The sequence below is a fragment of the Notamacropus eugenii genome, chromosome 2 (assembly GCF_028372415.1).
Source record: "Notamacropus eugenii isolate mMacEug1 chromosome 2, mMacEug1.pri_v2, whole genome shotgun sequence".
NCBI classification, from domain to species: domain Eukaryota; kingdom Metazoa; phylum Chordata; class Mammalia; order Diprotodontia; family Macropodidae; genus Notamacropus; species Notamacropus eugenii.
In genome coordinates, this window is record NC_092873.1 from 132,691,296 (window position 1) to 132,713,088 (window position 21,793).

Genomic DNA, 21,793 nt, shown 5'->3' on the forward strand with positions numbered 1-21,793 from the left:
GACTACTTGAAAGCCATGATCAAAAAAAGAGACTTGACACCGTCTTTCATAAAATTATCAAGGAAAATTGCCCTGATATTCTAGAACCAGAGGGCAAAAAAAATATTGAAAAAATCCACCGATCACCTCCTGAAAGAGATCCAAAGAATGAAATTGCTAGGAACATTGTGCCAAATTCCAGAGTTCTCAGGTCAAGGAGAAAATATTGCAAGCAGCAAGAAAGAAACAATTCACGTACTGTGGAAACACAATCAGGATAATACAAGATCTAGCAACTTCCACATTAAGGGATCAAAGGGCATGGAACATGATATTTCAGAAGTCAAAGGAATTAGGACTATAACCAAGAGTCACCTACCCAGCAAAACTGAGTATAATACTTCAGGGTAAAAATTGGTCTTTCAATGAAATAGAGGACTTTCAAGCATTCTTGATGAAAAGACCAGAGCTGAAAAGAAAATGTGACTTTCAAACCCAAGAATCAAGAGAAGCATGAAATGGATGCATGGATTCTGGACCTGGTGAATGAGAGTCATAAAGGCCAGTTAGATTACATCTCACCATCTCTTTGTGAAGTATGTTACTATATCAGCTATGAAACTTATTAATATCATCAATTACAAAATTTTCAAATGATTTGTGCCACAATGTGTAATAAAGTGGGTAGAAATATACTTTTTTTTAAATCAAAAAATATATAAAACAGTAACACCAAAGTAGGGATTGAGATTAGTTGTCCAATCTAATAATAATAATTTCTAGAGCATCATGTTCTTAGAGCAGTCTTATTTTACTTTTTTATCTTTCCTTTCTTTTCTGATTGTAGAGTGCAGTTTTTTTCTCCACTATCACAATTTTTCAAAATCTATCACGTCTGCATTAGTTCAAAATGGTAATAACAGAAGCAAGTAACAACTGGCTATTGTGACCACCTGTCCCTCCGTACATTTATTTTTGTCTGATGTTAGCAGATGGCTACCTGGAAGTTTCTTTTAGTTGTAGAGAAAAAGGAAAGGGAGAAGCATGAACTCTGTATGGAAGTGCACGGCTTTTATGCTACCAAATCGCCCTAATTAATTATTGGTAATCAAATGAGTAACATTTAATAACTAATTTTCTGAAATGTATCTGGTCTAATTTTTATGCAAAAATATTGAAATCCTGACATATAGTTAAAGACTTAGAGATAGAAAGGACCACAAGAAAATCTAGTCAAAATTCCATATTCTGCATATAAAATACTAAAGGGCCAATTGGTTAAGAGACTTGCAAAAAAAATGGAAAAACTGATCACAAGCTGTTCTTTGAATTAAATAGCCAGGACATGTTGGGTTGGATCCCATACAGTATGCTGTTGAATTTTCAACGATTAAAAATATTTTTTGCCAACAAAAAAAAATTAAGACTTCAAGAAAAATATCCAAGAGATTAAATATGGGGTCAAACATGAAATGCCACAGTCTAGGAATAATATTATTTTAATTATAAATATTAGAATGATAAATAAAGACATTTATGATAGCTATTTGTAAACATATTACCCATAATTAATTACATTTCTGAAAGTTTATCAAATAAGTTTTGATTAAGACTGAGAAACAGCTACTATAAAGGGAAACAAATATTGGGATATGCTATATGAAAAGACACAAAGAATATGCCTGTAACAAAGAAGGGATTATCCTTTCAAACTGAATATAATTTCATAGGCAAAATACAGTTGTGTAATAGAATGAAATAGAAGGTTCAGCAAACTGGGTGCATGGATCCAAATGATGCTCACAGCCTATTCTTGCATTGCCCAAGAGCTAAGAAGTTTTTATTTGCTTGTTTTGTTTTAGGTTAACATTTCATTAGGGGCTCACATTTGATCTTCACTTCATATTTTGCTGATCTCTGGAAGAGAGGATTTTCAAGTACACTTGTTCGAAAAATTGACACTCAGAAGAATATTGAAACATGGACACAGAAAGAGGGAGAGGGGGAGAGAGAGAGAGAGAAGAGAGAGAGAGAGAGAGAGAGAGAGAGAGAGAGAGAGAGAGAGAGAGAGAGAGAGAGAGGTAACATTAAGGACAGGGAAAATAATGATTATGGGAAGGTGAAAATAGAGATAGATTGGTAGTAAGCAAAACAATGTTCAACTGCTTTAGGTAAAATAAAAAGGGGTAAAGAAAAGGTTATAGAGTATAAGTCAAAAGAACATGAAGACAGAACACTCTAAAAATCTATTTTGGAGTTTACTATTTTTTTTTGAAAAGATAAAAATGCATTATTTTTTTTTTAATTCCTGGTATCACTATCACAATTTACAGGGCAATATACGTGATGTAATGAAAAGAAAAAAGACAAAGCCACAACAGATAAAAGACCTCAGGAATGTACAATTAATTGACACAAAATTGCATTAATCAGTAGCTGCATTTTTTGTAAACTGGGGCTGACAAGAAGGGATTCCTGTTTAAGCTGAACTAACTTTTCTGACTATGCATCCCTCTTCTTTCTGTGTTACATTTTGAGAGTTCCTCTGAAGCACTTGGGATGATTGTCTCAAAGTAACCTGCACCTTTCCTGACAACTCCTCCCTCTCTCTCCTGCTAAGAACTATAGCATTTTTCTGGTTCTGGGAGCCAAGATGGTGGAGTGATCAATAACTGCTATCTCCCTCCCATCATTGACCTTGACCAACCCAGAGATTATCTCTCTGGAAAAAAACCCCTGGAACAGTGGGAGCAGCAGAAGGGGTAAACAGACTGTCAGCACGGGAGGCTAGAAAGATTGCTAAGGAAGGTTCCTCTTGCTGTGGCCAAAGGTGACTGGTGAAAGATCAGAGATGTCTCAGACAGTCTCACCTCAAAAACTGGGAGAACATCCTGAACCCCAGGGGGTAGTGAATCCATCAACTGCCAACACTGGGACCCCAGGTACATCTCAGCACCCCAGTGGAATCAGGAGGACACTAGCACAGAATGTTGAGATTGCCTATACTCTAGCTCAGCAGAGGAACCCCCAGTGTCCAGACCACCCCTCCCTCACACTTAACTAGCTACCTCCAGAGTAACTGTGAGGGAAACCCAAGAAAGACCTAACTGGTCTTTTCTTTCAAACAACAGCCAGGTCAGCACCACGTAAATTACAGCATTTAATGTCTAGCTGAAAGAATCAGAATCCACAACACACAAAGTCTCAAGTTTTAGGCACAAGAAATATGAGACAGAGGTCGCTGTACCACAGATGCAGAGATATAGCTTTAAAGCCAGGAAAACAATTAATATCATGAGTATAAAGAAAAGCAGAAAGCAAAAGACCATGCAATCTTTCTAGAGGGACAAGGACCAGAACACAAATACCAGAGAGGTTAGCATTGAGACTGCACTCCCGTTTGAAACTTCAAAAGGGAATATGAACTGGTCTGAAGCACAAAGAGTCTTCTTGGAAGAGCTCTGGGAGGATGTTAATACTCAAGTTAGAGAAATAGAAGAAAAACTGGCGATTGATTTTAAAAATATGGAAAAAGAATTCACTGAACAGAATAGCTCCTTAGAAGGGAAAATTAGACAAATGGAAAAGGAAGTCTAAAACCCAAATGGTGAAAGTAACTCGTTAAAAGGAACAATTGGGCAGATCGAAAAGAAGATGCAAATGTTAACTGAAGAAAACAATTTGATAAAAAATAGAATCAGAGAAGTAGAAGCTAATGAATCTATGAGATATCAATAATCAGTAAAACGAATCTAAAGCATGAAAAATGGAAGAAAATGTAAAATATCTAATTGGAAAAACAAGTGGCCTGGAAAATAGATTCAGGAGAGATAATCTAAGGATTGTTGGTCTACCAGAAAGCCATGATGAAAAAAAAGACCCTGGACAATATTATCCAAGAAGTCATCAAGGAAAATTGCCCAGAAGTTTTAGATCCAGAGGACAAAATAGTCAATGAAAGAATCCATTGTTCCCTTCCTGAAAGGGGCACCAAACTGAAAACATCAAATAATATAGTTGTCAAACTCCAAAACTATCAAGTGTAGGAGAAAATATTGCGAGGCACCAGAAAGAACCAATTCAATATCGAGGAGCTACAGTCAGGATGACACAGGATCTTGAAACTCCTACATCAATACAATGAAGTAAGTAGAATATGATATAACGTAAGGCAAAGGAGCTGGGACTACAACCAAGGATTAATTACCCAGCAAAGTTGAGCATAATATTTCAGGCAAGGAGGTGGATATTCAATGAAATAAGGGATTTCCAGACCTTCCTAATGAAAAGTCCATAACTCGATAGAAAATTTAATCTCAAATGAAGGTCTTAAGAGACGCATAAAAAGGTAAACAGTAAAAACAAAAAACAAAATAAAAAAAAACCTTGTTATTCAATATGGGCAAACTGTTTACATCTCTATAAGGAAAGATGATACCTGTTAATCTTGAGAAGTATGTATTTGTTACGAAAAGTAACAGGGATATACTTAGATAGAGGAAGTGGGAATAAATTAAATGATGTGATGATAACAAATGTGATTCAAGGGGGCAAAGGGATTTTAATGGAAGATGTGAAAAGGAGAAGAGAAAAAAAAATAAATTCCATCACAAGAAGAGGCAAAAAATATATTACAGTAGAGGGAAAGAAAGGAGGGAGATGAGTATTGTTTGAGAGCTACTCTCATCTTTTTGGGTTCAAGGAGGATACAACAAACTTAGTTAAGTATAGAAATACAACTAACTCTATAGGGCATAGGAGGGAAAAGGGGAAAAGAAAGGAAAGAAAGGCTTAAATTGAGGGAGGAAGTAATAAGGGACAGAAGGATTAAAAGGGAGGGGTAGTGAAAGAAGGGAAAGAAGAGAGAAGGGGGGGTGGTCAAAAATTAAAACTCTATTGGAGAGGGGAAGGGAGAAGGGAGAATCAAAAACACAAACAAGAGAAAAGGGAATGGTGTGAAAGACACAAAATAATAAACATAACTGTACATGTGAATGGGATGAACTCTCCCATAAAACTGAGGCAGACAGCATAATGGATTAAAAACCATAATCCAACAATGCGTTGTTTATAAGAAACACATTCGAAATGGGGGCATACACACAAGGTAAAAGTAAAAGGTTGAAGGAGAATTTATTTTGGTCAGCTGATGTAAAAAGAAAAAAAAGCAGGTGTAGCAATCTTAATCTCAGACAAAGCAAAAGCAAATGTAGATCTAATTCAAACATACAAGGAAGGAAAATGTATCCTCCTAAAAAACCCCATAGACAACAAAGAAATTTCATTACTAAACATATATATTCCAAGTGGTATAGCATCCCAATTCTTAGAGGAGAAGTTAAGGGAATTACAGGAAGAAATAGAGAGTAAATGTATACTAGTATGGGACTTCAGACTCCCACTCTTTGAAGCTGATGAATCTAGCCACCTAATGAACAAGAAAGAAGTTAAGGAGGTGAATAGAACTCTGGATAATGTAGATATGATAGATCTCTGCAGAAAACTGAATGGGGATAGAAAGGAATACACCTTTCTCTCAGCGGTACATGGCACATATACAAAAACTGACCATGTACTAGACCATAAAAATCTCACAATCCAGTGCATAAAGACAGAGATACTCAATGCATTTTTCTCAGATCACAATGCAATAAAACTTATATTTAATCATAGGCCATGGAAACATGAACCAAAAACTAATTGGAAAGTAAACAATCTAATCCTAAAGAATGAGTGGGTTAAACAACAGACTATAGAAACACTCAAAAACTTCATTCAATATAATGACAATAATGAGACAACCTACCAAATTTTATGAGATACTGTAAAAGCAGTTATTAGGGGACGTTTTCTTCATTTACAAGAATAAAATAGAGAAAGAGAAGATCAGTGAATTGGGCATGCAGCTGAAAAACCTTGAAAAAGAACAAATTGAAAATCCCCAAGTAATTACCAAATTAGAAATACTGAAAACCAAAGGAAAGATTAATAAAATTAAAATTAAGAATAGTATTGAACTAATGAATAAAACTAGGAGTTGGTTTTATGAAGAAAAAAAACAAAATTGATAAACGTTTTGTCATCTTGGTTTAAAAAAAGAAAGAGGAAAACTAAACTACCAATATCAAAAATGAAAAGAGAGAACTCACCACCAATGAGGAGAAAATTGAAACAATAATAAGAAATTGCATTACCCAAGTGCATGCCCATAAATTCAACAATCTAAATGAAATGGATGATTGCCAAGGCTAACAGAAGAGGAAGTTGAATCCTTAAATAACTCCATCTCAGAAAAAAGAAATTGAACAAATTATCAATGAACTCCCTAGGAAAAAATCTCCAGGGCCAGATAGATTCGCAAGTGAATTCTATCAAACATTTAAAGAACAGTTAATTCCAATTATATAGAGAGTATTTGGGGAAATGGGGGAGGAAGGCGTTCCCCCAATTATTTTTATGATACACTTATGGTTTTGATACTTAAAGCATGAAGAATCAAAACAGAGAAAGAAAATTACAGACCAACTTATCTAATGAATATAGATGCAAAAATTTTAAATAATATTTTAGCAATAAGAATACAGCAACTATTCATGAGAACAATACATTATGATCAGGTAGGATTTATGCCAGAGAGGCAGGGATGGTTCAACATTAGAAAAACTATGAACATTATTGATCATATCAAAAACAAAACTAACAGAAGCTATAAGATTATCTCAAGAGATGCAGAAAAAGGATTTGTCAAAATACAACACTCACGCTAATTGAAAACACTGAAGACTATAGGAATAAATGGAAGTTTCCATAAAATAATAAGCAGTATCTACCTAAAACTTTCAGTACGCATTATATGAAATGAGGATTAGCTAGAAGCATTGCCAGTAAGATCAGGGGTGAAATAAAGACGTCCATTATCACCACTATTATTCAATATGGTACTAGAAATATTAGCAGTAGCAGTAAGAGAAGAAAAAGAAATTGAAGGAATTAGAATAAGCAAAGAAGAAACCAAGTTGTCACTCTTTGCAGATGATATGCTGATATACTGAGATATTCCCAGAGAACCAAGTGAAAAACTACTTGAAATAATAAGTAACTTTTTCAATGTTGCAGGTTACACAATACCCCCACACAAATCTTCTGCACTTTTATATATTATTAAGAAAGCCCCAAAGCAAGAGATAGAAAGAAAAATCTCATTTAAAGCTACAGTAGATACTATAAAATATTTGAGAGTCTATCTTCCAAAAGAAACCCAGGGACTATATGCACACAATTACAAAATACTTCTCACATGAATAAAGTCAAATATAAGTGGAAGAACATCAGTTGTTAGTGGGTGGGCAGAGTCAATAAATTAAAAATGACAATTCTAAGTAAGTTAATTTGTTTATTCAGTTTCATACCAGTCAAACTATCAGATCATTATTTTGTAGAGATAAAAGCAAATAATATCAAAATTCATCTGGAAGAGCAAAAGGTCTAGAATATCAAGGCAGCTAATGAAAATAAATACTAGGGAAGGTGGCCTAGCTCTACCAGATCTCAAATTGTATTATAAAACAGGGATTATCAAAACCACTTGCTACTGGCTAAGAAACAGAAGAGTAGACCAGTGGAATAACTTAGGTAACCAAGACATAGTAGTCAATGAATATAGCAACCTGCTGTTTGATAAACCCATGGACTCCAGCTTCTGGGATAGAAACTGACTGCTCGACAAAAACTGCTGGAGAAACTGGATTAAAGTCTGGGGAAAACTAGGGATAAACCAATGCATGACACCATGCACAAAAATTAAGTCCAAATGGGTACATGTTCTAAGTATAAAGTGTGTTACTATAAACCAATTAGTAGAACAAGGAATAGTGTATGTATCAGATTCATGGAGACGGGAAGAATATTTGACTGAACAAGAGACAGAAAACATTATGAAAGGTAAAATGTATAATTTTGATTACATTAAATTGAAAAGATTTTTTCACCAACAAACCCTGTGTAACAAAGATCAGCAGGGAAGCAGAAAACTGGCAGAGAATTTTTGCAAGTAGTGTCTGTGATAAAGGAGAAGTGAGTCAAATGTACAAGAATACAAGTCATTTCCCAATTGATAAATGGTCAAAGGATATGATCAGGCAGTTTTCAGAGAAAGAAATCAAAGCTATCTGTCCTCTTAAGAAAAAATGCTCTAAACCAGTATTGATAAGAGAGATGTAAATCAAAATAACTCTGAGGTACCACATCACACCTTTCAGATCGGCTCACATGACAAAACAGGAAGATGATAAATGTTGGAGAAGATGGGGGAGAGTTGGAACACTAATTGATTATTTTTTTTTTATTTTTTATTAATTTTTTTATTTTTTTAATGTTTAACAATCACTGCCATACAATTGCGATTTTATCCCTCCCCACCCACCCCCCACTACCTCCCTCCCTCCCCACGACTGCATACAATTCTGTATAGATTCTACATATACTTTCCTATTGAGTATATTTTCACTATAGTCATGCTGTGTAGTCAGACTAAGATAAATGAAAGAATCCGTATAACAAATCAGAACATGATACACAAACAGATACACATACACAAACATGATCTGCTACATTATGTGAGTGACTTCCATATTTCTCTCTCTGAGTGTGGAAGGCATTTTGCCTTGAGGTCCACCATTGGGATTTTTTTTTTTCAGAAGTTCTTGTGTTATTACAAAAATCTAAGTCTACCAGAAAAAACTCTCACACACTGTGGTTGTTGCTGTGCATAAAGTTCTCCTGGTTCTGCTCCTTTCACTCAGCATCAGGTCATATAAGTCCTTCCAGGCCTCTCTGAAGTCTTCTTGTTCATCATTTCTTATGGCACAATAGTACTCCATTACATTCATATACCATAATTTATTCAGCCATTCCCCAATTGATGGACATCCCCTTGACTTCCAGTTTTTGGCAACTACATAGAGTGCTGCTATAAATATTTTTGTACATGTGGGACCCTTTCCCATTTTTATGATCTCTTGGGGATATAGTCCTAGTAGTGATATTGCTGGGTCAAAGGGTATGCACATTTTTGTAGCCCTTTGGGCATAGTTCCAAATTGCTCTCCAGAATGGTTGGATGCGCTCACAGCTCCACCAACAATGAATTAGTGTTCCAACTCTCCCACATCCTCTCCAGCATTTATCATTTTCTTGTTCTGTCATGTTTGCCAATCTTATAGGTGTGATGTGGTACCTCAGAGTTGTTTTGATTTGCATCTCTCTAACCAATAGTGATTTAGAGCATTTTTTCATATGATTATATATAGCTTTAATTTCTTCCTCTGAAAATTGCCTGTTCATATCCTTTGACCATTTATCAATTGGGGAATGACTTGTATGATTATACATTTGGGTCAGTTCTCTATATATTCTAGAAATGAGGCCTTTATCCCCGAGCTTAGCTGTAAAAATTTTTTCCCAATTTACTACATCCCTCCGGATTTTGGTTGCATTGGGTTTGGTTGTGCAAAAACTTCTCAGTTTAATGTAATCAAAGTTATCCATTTTGCATTTCATAATGCATTCTATCTCTCCTTTAGTAAAGAATTCTTCCCTTCTCCATAGATCTGATAAATACACTATTCCTTGCTTCTCCAGTTTGTTCATGGTATCAATCTTTATACCTAAATCATGTACCCATTTGGACTTTATTCTTGTGTACGGTGTCAGGTATGGGTCTATGCCTAATTTCCGCCACACTGTTATCCAGTTTTCCCGGCAATTTTTGTCAAACAATGAGTTCTTATCCCAGAAGCTGGGGTCCTTGGGTTTATCAAACAGAAGGTTGCTATATTCCTTGCCTACTGCGTCTTGAGTGCCAAGTCTATTCCACTTGTCTACCTCTCTGTTTCTTAGCCAATACCAAGTGGTTTTGATAATTGCTGCTTTATAGTACAGTTTAAGGTCTGGTAGCGCTAGGCCACCTTCCCAAGCATTTCTTTTCATTAGTCCCTTTGATATTCTGGACCTTTTGTTTTTCCAAATGAATTTTGATATTATTTTATCCAGCTCTAGAAAGTAATTGTCTGATAGTTTAATTGGTATGGCACTAAATAAGTATATTAATTTGGGTAGAATTGTCATTTTTATTATATTAGCACGGCCTACCCATGAGCAACTAATGTTTTTCCACTTACTTAAATCTGAGTTTATTAGTGCAAAAAGTGTCTTGTAATTGTGTTCATATAGTCCCTGGGTTTGTTTTGGCGGGTAGACTCCTAAGTATTTTATACTGTCTGCCCTAACTTTAAATGGGATTTCTCTTTCTATCTCTTGCTGTTGAACTTTGTTGCTAATATATAGGAATGCAGAGGATTTGTGTGGGTTTATTTTGTACCCTGCAACTTTGCCAAAGTTGTTTATTAATTCAAGTAATTTTTTACTTGAATCTCTGGGATTCTCTAGGTAAATCATCATATCATCTGCAAAGAGTGATAACTTAGTTTCTTCTTTGGCTATTCTAATTCCTTGAATATCTTTATCTTGTCTAATTGCTACAGCTAACATTTCTAGTACCATATTGAATAATAGTGGTGATAATGGACAACCTTGTTTCACCCCTGATCTTATTGGGAATGCATCTAGCTTATCCCCATTGCATATAATGCTTGCTGAAGGTTTTAGATAGATACTGCTTATTATTTTATGGAAAGTTCCCTTTATTCCTACGTTCTCCAATGTTTTTAGTAGGAATGGATGTTGTATTTTGTCAAAAGCTTTTTCTGCATCTATTGAGATAATCATGTGGTTTTTGTTAGCTTTGTTGTTGATGTGGTCGATAATGCTAATAGTTTTCCTAATATTGAACCAGCCCTGTAGTCCTGGTATGAATCCTACTTGATCATAATGTATTAATCTCGTGATAAGATGCTGTATTCGTTTTGCTAAGATCTTATTTAAAATTTTTGCATCTATATTCATTAGGGAAATTGGTCTATAATTTTCTTTCTCTGTTTTGTCTCTTCCTGGTTTGGGTATCAAAACCATATTTGTATCATAGAAAGAATTTGGGAGGACTCCTTCTTCCCCAATTTTCAAGAATAGTGTATGTAGTATTGGAATTAACTGTTCTTTAAATGTTTGATAGAATTCACTTGTGAATCCATCTGGCCCTGGAGATTTTTTCCTAGGGAGTTCATTGATGGCTTGTTCAATTTCTTTTTCTGAGATGGGGTTGTTTAAGTATTCAACTTCCTCTTCTGTTAATCTGGGCAATTTGTATTTTTTAAGATATTCATCCATCTCGTTTAGATTGTCGAATTTGTGGGCATAAAGTTGGGCAAAGTATTTTCTAATTATTGTTTTAATTTCCTCCTCATTGGAGGTGAGTTCACCCCTTTCATTTTTAATGTTAGTAATTTGGTTTTCTTCTTTCTTTTTTTTGATCAGATTAACCAAAGGTTTATCAATTTTATTAGTTTTTTCATAAAACCAACTATTGGTTTTATTTATTAATTCAATAGTTTTCTTTATTTCAATTTTATTAATCTCTCCTTTGGTTTTCAGTATTTCTAATTTGGTATTTACTTGTGGATTTTCAATTTGTTCTTTTTCTAGCTTTTTCAACTGCAAGCCTAAGTCATCACTAATTGATTATTGTTGGAGCTGTGAGGTGATCCAGTCGTTCTGAAGAGCAATTTGGAACTATACACAAAGGGCTACAAAAATGTGCATACCCTTTGAACCAGCAATACTGCTTCTAGGACTGTATACCAAAGAGATCATAAAAGTGGAAAAGGGTCCAATATACACAAAATTATTTATAGCAGCACACTTCGTGTTGGCCCAAAACTGGAGATCCAGGGGATGCTCATCAATTTGGGAATGGCTGAATAAATTGTGGTATGTGAATGTAATGGAATATTATTTTGCTGTAAGAAATTATGAACAGGAGGACTACAGAGAGGCATGGAAAGACATATATGAACTGATGCTGAGTGAAAGGAGCAGAACCAGGAGAATTTTATACACAACCACCACCACAGCACGAGAGGATTTTTTTTTCTAGTAGTCTAAGAAATACACTGGAATGCAAGGACTTAAAAAATTTCCAGTGGTCTCTTAAAGTAAAATGCCTTCCATATCCAGAGAAAGAAGTATGGAATTCAATCACAGAATGTAGCAGATCATGTACTTTTGCATTTTGTTTTGGTTTGTTTTATTATTTTTCCCATTCATTTTGAGTTTTCTATGCAACATGGCTAAGGTGAAAATGCATATAATAAGAATGTATGTGTAGAACCTATATAAAATTGTGTGCCATCTTGGGAAGGGTGGAGGAAGGGAGGAGAGAAGGAGGGTAAGGGAGGGGGGAATTCTAAGTTATGTGGAGTGATTGTAGGACACTGAAAGCAAATAAAATAATAATAAAAATAAAATAAGGAAACATATAGAACTATAGCATTTTTCTGTTGAATTTTTTGAACTTCCTGCTACATTATCCACCACCTCCACCACTAGATGCATAATCATCAACATAAGGACTGCCTCAGCTCTGTCCACTAAACTGCTCCCTTTAAGCAGTTTGATTGCTATTGATGGCTATAATTTCCAAAATCATTATGGTTCCCACTGCCACAATAGTTACCACCACCAAATTCCCTCCTTTATTGTAACCATAATATGCTCCACTATCACCACCACCATATCTGCCACTTTGCTTTCCATATCCTGTTCCACTACCACCACCATAATCCCCTTTACTACTGTAGCCAGGACCACCACCATAGTTGGCACCATTGCCACCAAATCCATATATCCTCCACCCCCACCTCCATAATTGCTTCTGCCACCACCACCACCACCACGGCCATCACCAAAACCACTTCTTCCACCAAAGTATCCTCCAAGGCCAAAGTTTCCTCCACCACCTCCAACATTTCCTACGCAATCTATAAAATTGCATGAGCCATCTCCACAACCTCTTTGTGAGCCGACAGACTGCATCTCTTGTTTCTGAAAGGGATTTTTCACTACATAGTTATACCCATTAATAGTATGAGATTTCTAAACAACCATTTTCTCAACTGTATCATGATCATCAAAACTTACAAAACCAAATACTCTCTTCTTTCCACTCTGTCGATCTTTCACAACTTCTATAGTTTCAATCTTGCCATGCTTTTCAAAGTAGTCTCTTAAATTATATTCTTCTATATCTTCTTTAATACTACCAACAAAAATTTTCCTCATGGTCAGATGTGCACAGGTTTTACAGAATCCTCTATAGAAACAGCTCTCTTTGGTTACACTACATGCCCATTAAACTTGTGGCAAAGCACACATTTTTGCATCTACCTCTTCTAGACAAGAATAAGTCACAAAACCAAAGCCTCTGGAATATTTTGTTTGGAGATCTCTCATCACATAATCTGTGAGAGTGTCCCATTTTTCAAAGTGTTCTCTTAAACTATCATTCATAGGTTCAAAGCTCAATAAACAGATTTCTCAACTGCTCTGGTTCCTTTGGATCATGACTCTACTCCACCTAGCAGCTGTGATGATGACCAGAGTCAGACTAGGGGTGGCAGGGCAACTGTTTTACCTCCATTTTGAGATCAGAGTCTTCACCTCCTACTCTAGAGCAATATGGGATGGAAAGGAACAGGTGTAGAGTTTTCTATTAAGATAGACATAAAAAGATAGATAGATAGATAGAAGATAGATATAGATAGATAGATAGATAGATAGATAGATAGATAGATAGATAGATAGATAGATAGATGATAGATAGATAGATAGATGGATGGATGGAGGGATGGATGGATGCATGGATGGATGGATGGATGGATGGATGGATGGATGGATGGATGGACAGACAGATAGATAGATGATAGATTAATAATTAGTTAGATAGTACAATATAAATACCTTCCTTTCATCACCTTCATCTTCTTTGTAATTGAAAGAGACAGGTGGTAAAGATTGTACTACAATATAATACAATACCACAATATAGTTAGCAACACATAACAATCATAACTTTAAATCTGAGTGGGATGAACTCATTCATAAAATTAAGAAGTCTGGCAAAATAGATTGGAATATAGAATTCAATAATATGATGATTACAAAACACACTTTAAACATATGCTTTAGATCAAAAAAGGACTCATCAACATGATCTCAAAAAAGCAACGATTTAAATTGCTATAGATGATGAAATATCATTATATGTAGTAAATGGAATAGTATCTAAATATCTAAAGGAAAAATAATTTAATAATAAGGAAAAATATACAATAAAATGAGCATAATATCCCTTCTTCCAGACTTAGACCCAACCCAGCAAAAAAATATGACAAAATAAATTAAATACCTGAATAGAATTTTGGAAAAGTTAAACATAGTATCTCTTAGGACAATTAATATTCCTCAGTTTGCCACAGCACCTTTAAAAATGTAGTGTATACTAGAGCACACATACGTACATACATGCATACATAGCACATTTTTTACTGACCACAGTTTGATAAGAAACAATTAGCAAAGGCAAGTTGAAGGGTTTAGAACTAAATGAAGAAGAAATAGCAGTCTCCTAATCTTCTTATGAATCTTTAAGAAAAAAGAATAAACCATAGAAACAACTGATAATTTAATGAAAATAAATTATAATCACAGGGCAACATTGAAAAACTTATAGGGTATAGTTGAAGCATTTTATAGAAGAAGATTTATACATCTAAGCATACTTATTAATAAAAAATATTCAAAGTTAAAAGAATTGTACACGTTGCATGTACAACAAGCCTTTAAAAAGTAATGAATAAAATAACCTAAATGTACTGAAAAATAAAAATATTCTGCCTGTCAAACAAGATTAACAAATTGTTGCTAAGAAGTTCAAAATAAAATGTTCTTTTAAAAGAAATGTTTTAAGAAACATTATAGAATATATCTACCTCCAATAATAAAAAGGGAAGCAGCTATACAGCATAAGTGAAAGACAAGATCGATGGTCATGCGGTACATCAGTGTCCATTGAAAATAAAACAAAACAACAAGGCAAAAACAAATCAAAACAAAAAATCCTACAAGTACAAGGAAAAATCTCTAACAAATTCAATGGATGTATTACCTACATATATATATGTGTGTGTGTGTGTGTGTGTGTGTGTGTGTGTGTGTGTGTGTGTATGTATATGAATACATGAGCAATAATCACAAGATAAAAACTTTTAGAAGGATTAAATCTGCATTGACAAAGAGGCTACTCACCTTACAGAAGCAATGGATCCCTCAAAATATCATGGTTTTTACTTCAGTGTCCCTGTTCTTGTACTGGCTCTCCCCTAGCTCTGGAATACATTTGTTTGTTGTTGTTTTGGTTTTTTTATCTTTGTTTTACACAGTCCTTAAAATGCACCCCAAACATCTTCAGGAAATTGTCATTGATCCCTTCAATTGACGGTACCCTCTGTTCCAACCTGGTTTGTATTTAATTATTTCGATATGCTATTTTTTTGTCTGCTTACATTAAAATATAAGCATTGTGAGTAGAGATTGTTTCATTCTTTGTATCTGTGTCCTCAACTCCTTGTATAGGGCATGACATTTAGTAGGCACTTCATAAATACTTGTTGATTGACTGACTGATAAGATTTATGCAGAAGCACGTGTGATTATTTTCTGAATCTAAGGATGCTATACTATATAGATTTTGTTTTAATGATTAATCAGATCACCTAATCAGTAACATTAAGAGATGGCAATTATGTTAAGACAGATACCAGACCAATAAAATTGCTGATATTAATCCTAAGAATGATGTCAAAAGAAGTTAGCAATGTTATGGAACCCAGGGGTGAAGGACAACCCAGTATGGCTTCTTATAAAAGTTACAATTCCCGGGTGAAAGATTATTGTGAAACTTCTAGTCCATAAACTATCAGAATATTAGTGACCACATTTCAGGGAAAATCAGTACTCTTTACAAGCAAGCAAAAATGCTACAAAGTAAAATAAACTATACTTAATTAAAACATGCAGGAGATTTTTTTTCAACTTAATCTCTCAAAACAGAGTGGATACTTATGCTTTGAATTTACAATTAGTACTAAATGGATTGTACTCTATATAAGGCTTAGTCCGTCACTTAGCTTCACTTCAAAAAGTAGAAAATGTGTTTGCTGTAGATGGGCTTCAAACCTGACCCACAAAGGTCAGAATAAGGCAATGGCTAATGAAAACAACATCATTAATAAACATTAAGTTGCAGCAGGTTGAGTCAAGCAGGAAAGACTCAAAAAATTGGACTAATGAAAGATTTGAAGTATATCATCCAACAACGAATCTACTTAATGTCTGAGATGCTTATCATTTGGTTGGTTTTCCAATGAATAAATTTTAGCCAGAATTTTGGAAGAAAATGTACAAACTCATAAAGAGACTCCACTCTGCACTGGGGAAATGAGAGGTCACAATGATAAAACCAGAGTTTTGAAATATGTGAGCAATAGTCGCCAAAACTGAAAACAACCCTTTAAAAATAATTACAAATGGAAGTATATATCATATATCAATCTACATGGTACTTGCATTAATCACTTTAGGTTTGATAAGGTGGTGAAACTATATGGCAGGAGTAGGTTGGGTTGTAATGGAATGATGCTTTGTTATATGATACAAAATTTTAAAACACTTATTTATTAATATTATTTTAACTAATTATGTTATTTTGCTTCCGCCCCCCCCCCCAACATATCCTCTTGAAGAGAGATAGAGCAGGTATAGTTAAATCAATATAATTTACATACAAATAATTCAACATGTGTTATAATTTAGGCAGGAACAAAGGTAAATTTGACCTTTACTTTGACTATAAAGAAGGGACTTGCTAAGCATATGTATGAGTAGCATAAACAAAATTACAGGAGGCTTGTTAAAACTGTCTAAAGGAATTGTTGTTGGTTTTTTTTAAGACCTTTAATTGTTAGGTTAATTATGAATAATTCTCAGCATTCATTGAAGCAGTTCCCCATGTATATCAACCAAACACCACTGTATTAGCTAGAGTTAACTTTATGTACATTAAAGTAAGGAAACCATATTTTATATGTAGTTCATAATTCACTTTATTCTTCATCAATTATCTACTTACAACATTTGACTTACCAAGACTCATACTAATTAGCTGTCTGCCCTTGATAAATAATTTTAACCTCTCTGGATTCCAGGTCTCTCTTCTGGGGAAAAAAAAAGAAGAAGAAACAGCATATGCTATATCATAGCTAAGTTTCTATATAGGTAAAAAATCCTTTTTGTTATTTTTTGATATTCTGAATTATAACATTTAATGTATCATCCCTATATTGTTACTTTTAACAAAGACAGAAGACAGTGAGTGCATAAATTTAAATCAGAGACCCTGCTTCCTAATATACTCCACATAGGACCCTTCCCTCAGTTCACAGATTTCATTCTCTCTACATTCTTTGTAACTCCTGTCACTGGGTTCTTGGTTCATCATTGGAGCCATATTCATTATGTTTAAGGTTATTGACTTTCCACTTGAAGGATCATATGAGTGGATAGGGAACTACACTAAAATTGGGAAAGCAGAGAAAAACTGGAAAAATTAAGAGAAGACAAAAAAGGAATGTTTTCTTACTCTGAAGTAATAAAATAAATTTTAAGTTGTTATTAATAAGCTGGCTCCAAAGGTAATTATAAAACAAGAGTTGTAAAAATATTTTGCAAAATAAGGTCTTTGGAATGTATATACCTTTCTAAAGTGACTATGTTGAAGGAGAAATGATCCCTCAAATGCACAAATTCTGGCATTTTCATTGAAAATAATGCAGCAATAAATCTGGTTTATTACTTTGGTTCCCCTTGGTGCCCACAAGCATCCTCAAGTCTTCTTTATCCAAAAGCAAAACCACAATTAAATGAAACAAACACCAATAGCAATGAAACTCCAACTCTTCAACCAAACATCCGACATCTTTTCTCTCCTTCATCAATAAAAATCTATAAAACAGAAGTTCTCAGTTTTTTTGGTCTCAGAAAGCTTTTGCCATCTTAAAAATTATTGTGCACTGCCCAGAGAATGTTTGTTTATATGGATTATGTCTATTGATATTTACTGTATTAGAAAAATTTTAAATGTCTGCATATTATTATAAAAAGTTTTGACCTCATGGATGAACTGCATTGTGTATAATGGTTTGCCCTATTGTTAGCTGTTGCTGTTCTGGTGGATATAATTTCTAGTGTTACAACCACCTACTTGACTACCACATGTCCTAGCCATAGGCACATCATACATACCATTTTACCATTTTAGCCTATTCTAAAGTCCTGTGGTGACAAGCAAGTGATTAAACATCAGGTGCATGTACACTGGGAACTGTAGTTAAAATCTTTCACAAAGGCAGCTCGGATCATAGGGTCATCTTCTCACTACAAGCAGCAATGGCTTCAGCAGCACCTTGGGTGTCTGAGCAGCCTTTTAAAGATTTTACCACTCACTTCCTGGTATGAGGAAGGGGCTAGAAAAGGTGCTCTAAAAATTGTCTGCTTACCCAACCCTGGCCTGACTTCTATGGCAGGTGGAGATCACACCCAGCATTTGAAACACACACACACACACAAACACACACACACACACACACATTACAAAAACATCTGCAAAAATTTCTCCCCTCAGAATCAGTACATGGAATATGTGCACTTATAGACAAAATAAAGTGTAATATTTCTGAAAAATGAATGTGTATGAATATATATAGTCCTTGGAATGAATAGAGTTGGAAATAGTAGCAGCAATGGTCACATTGCTGAAGACTTCTATATCCCATGACCTTCTCATCACCAGCACTGTTCTTCATTTACCAAAACACAATAAAACACAATAAAACTTCCTATACACCCTCATAGGAAACACTGACATTTAATGGACAATTTGAATATAAGGAGAAAGGACAGAGAAGATGTGAGAGTTATGAAGGCTACGTGTGGTGCAGAATACTACACTGATCATAGACTTATCCTCTCCTAGTTAAATATTCACATTCAATGAAAGGGACAACCCCAAGGCAAAATGACTTCCAGAAAACAAAACAAACAAACAAAAAACAAAAACAAAAAAACGTCAACGGACTAGAGGGCTTCTTTGAGTGGGAGCAGTTTGTTACTAACTTTGAGGGAAATTGAGCCAACATACAGTTGGCAACAGTGGAACAGAAAAGGAGTGGGCAGCTTTCAGAGATTTGGTGTACAGCACTGCATTTACTCATCTGGGTCACAATACTCACAAATATCAATACTGTTTTCATGAAAATGATGAAGAAATTCAGAAGCTGCCAAATGCAAAATCTGAACTCCACAGAAGTCACCAGCAAGATTTACCATCTGTAAGAAAGCAGCTTTAATTCCATCAAAAATAAGCTTTACTTTACAAGTAAAGCTTAGAGATATTCAGGATTCTTGGCCCCATGAGAAGCCAGATGAAATTCAGTTTTATGATGATAGTTACCATCCAAAGTGCTTTTATGACACTCTGAAGACTTTATGGGTCCAAGATCTATGGTGCATCTCAGTTACTCAGTACCAAAGGAGGCACACTGATTAACGACGAGGACATGATCATAGAGAAAGACTGAATACTTTCATAGTGTTCTCAAGAAACTACCATTAATCAATGCTCACACCACTGACCATTTACTTCAGGCTGAAGTCAATCCCGACTTTGTGAGGTTCCAACTGAAGAAGAGGCTTTGCATGCCAATCAGCTCCTGCTGTGTGGCAAAGCACTTGATGCTGATCTTATTCCAACTGAGAGTTACAAATTGGGAGAGGGGTCCATTGCTCAAACAAAAGCTTAGTAAAATTTTTCTTGTCATTTGGCAAGAGGAGTTTATCCACCAAGAGTTCAAGAATATTTCCACTGTTGTATCACCAAAGCAATATTCACAGCCCCACAGGCGACTATGAATATGCCAGTGTAGTTCTGAAACACAAAGTATAACAGACTCTTTATATAGAAGGCAGATGAAAAACACTTATTCAGACACCAGAAAGTTAACTCCCAACACCAGAAAGCCAAATATATCATAGTAATAGAGAAGCCAATATACATTAACATTGCTGGACACAAAGCCATTCCCAAGCCTACCCCAACTCCCTTTCTAGGGCTTTCCCACAAACAAACGCTCCCAAGACTAGGTGTGCATGCCTGTATCTTTACTCCCCACCCCCCCAACTGCTATCATCAATTTCCTCCCATTTCTGCTTCACCCTTCCTGTTCCACCTGTTCAGCAATCTCCCATCACATGTGACTTAGGCTTCCAGGAGATTTAAACAGGTCACACAGGCCTATTAACAAATGGGAAAGATCCTCCCATTTAAATTGCTACTACATTCCACCCCAAGATCTTTGTATTCATTACATAGGTTGATGAGGCAAATGATATCAACAGAACTGTAGTAGGAATAACAGAAAATAAGCATATAAAATAATATCCTAGGCAATCAGTGTCAACAGAACTTCACAATATAACAGGGATCATACAAAATAAACACATAAAACAATATCTTAGAGTGGTGCTTGAGCACAAGCACACCATCATTCCTCCCTCGAAAGAATGGGGCCTAAAATCTTTGGGTAAGGGAAAAAGATCTTTTCTTTTAAAGCTACTTCCTGCTGAATTTGGACATAGAGAAGTCCCTGCCCTAAGAGGTCTCATCGAGAGGTCAGTTCTTTACTTGGCATCCAGAGCTTGGTCAACACTAGTTCCAGGGGTGATGCATCACAGTCATGGACATGGAGTACTACCTGGCTTAAGCAATTAAGCATCTGTAGGTGGAGGGTACTAAGTCCTCAGGACACAAATCTAACAAACAAGTTAAACAGACAAAAAGCCAAAAAGAAACAAGGAGACAATGAAAGGAAGCAGGATCAGTAGGGTCAGATGTGCTTCTAGAGGTCATGAATCTGTTACCATACCCTCATTCAGAGTAGCATATATGAGTTAAGGGTATAATTTGGTAATCATCTTTTCCTGAGAAAACAACAGTTATAGTATTATCGTTCCCATGTGCTATAATTTCTGCAGCCTTTGGATTGGGTGGCATCCATTTTACCCATACTTAGCTCCCAATTCTATTCTATCAGTAGCACCCAACCCTTCCATTTCTCTTCTCGTTCTTCCAGGAGGAGGGTCATTTCTTACAAGGAGTATCATTTCACAAGGAATAATGATCACTTGAACTGTTCCATCATTTTTACAAAACTGTATCTTTCTTCACTTAAATTTTGGAATGTCAAAATTAGTTCTACATGGTAATAAGAACTTATCACTCCAGCCAATCCATGCATCCCTCAAGTTTCCAACCTTGATTTAGGTAACATTCATCCAAAATAATACTTAGCAATTCCCATACCTATTCCAGTTGACATTTTTCTTATTTCTTTTATATACAATCAAAAGTCCACTACACAATGTACCTGAAATCTTGCCCAACCAGAGATCACTGGATACAGTGCTGGCACATCTGACTTCAAAGTTCAATACTCAATATATGAGATTTTTTGTGTTTCTTGTTTTCTAATTTGCATATTTGGGGTCATCATTCTGGCTAGATGTGTACATCCTCCCAATTCAAATTAAGTAGACCAGTGAACAAATTATCTTTCCAAAGTAGATAAGAATTAATAGAACTTGAATTCCTTAACTATTCTTTCAATAATCCATTAATTCTTTCAATTAACCCAGATGCCTGTTGATAATATGGAATATGATATATACAGTTTATGTTGCTTAATACACCA

At 35.2% G+C, this 21,793-nt stretch overlaps 1 pseudogene; it reads right to left on the reverse strand.

Annotated features, from left to right (window-relative positions):
• Positions 1-12,414: 12,414 nt before the first annotated feature.
• On the reverse strand, positions 12,415-21,155 carry LOC140522817 (heterogeneous nuclear ribonucleoproteins A2/B1 pseudogene; annotated as a pseudogene).
• Positions 21,156-21,793: the final 638 nt, after the last annotated feature.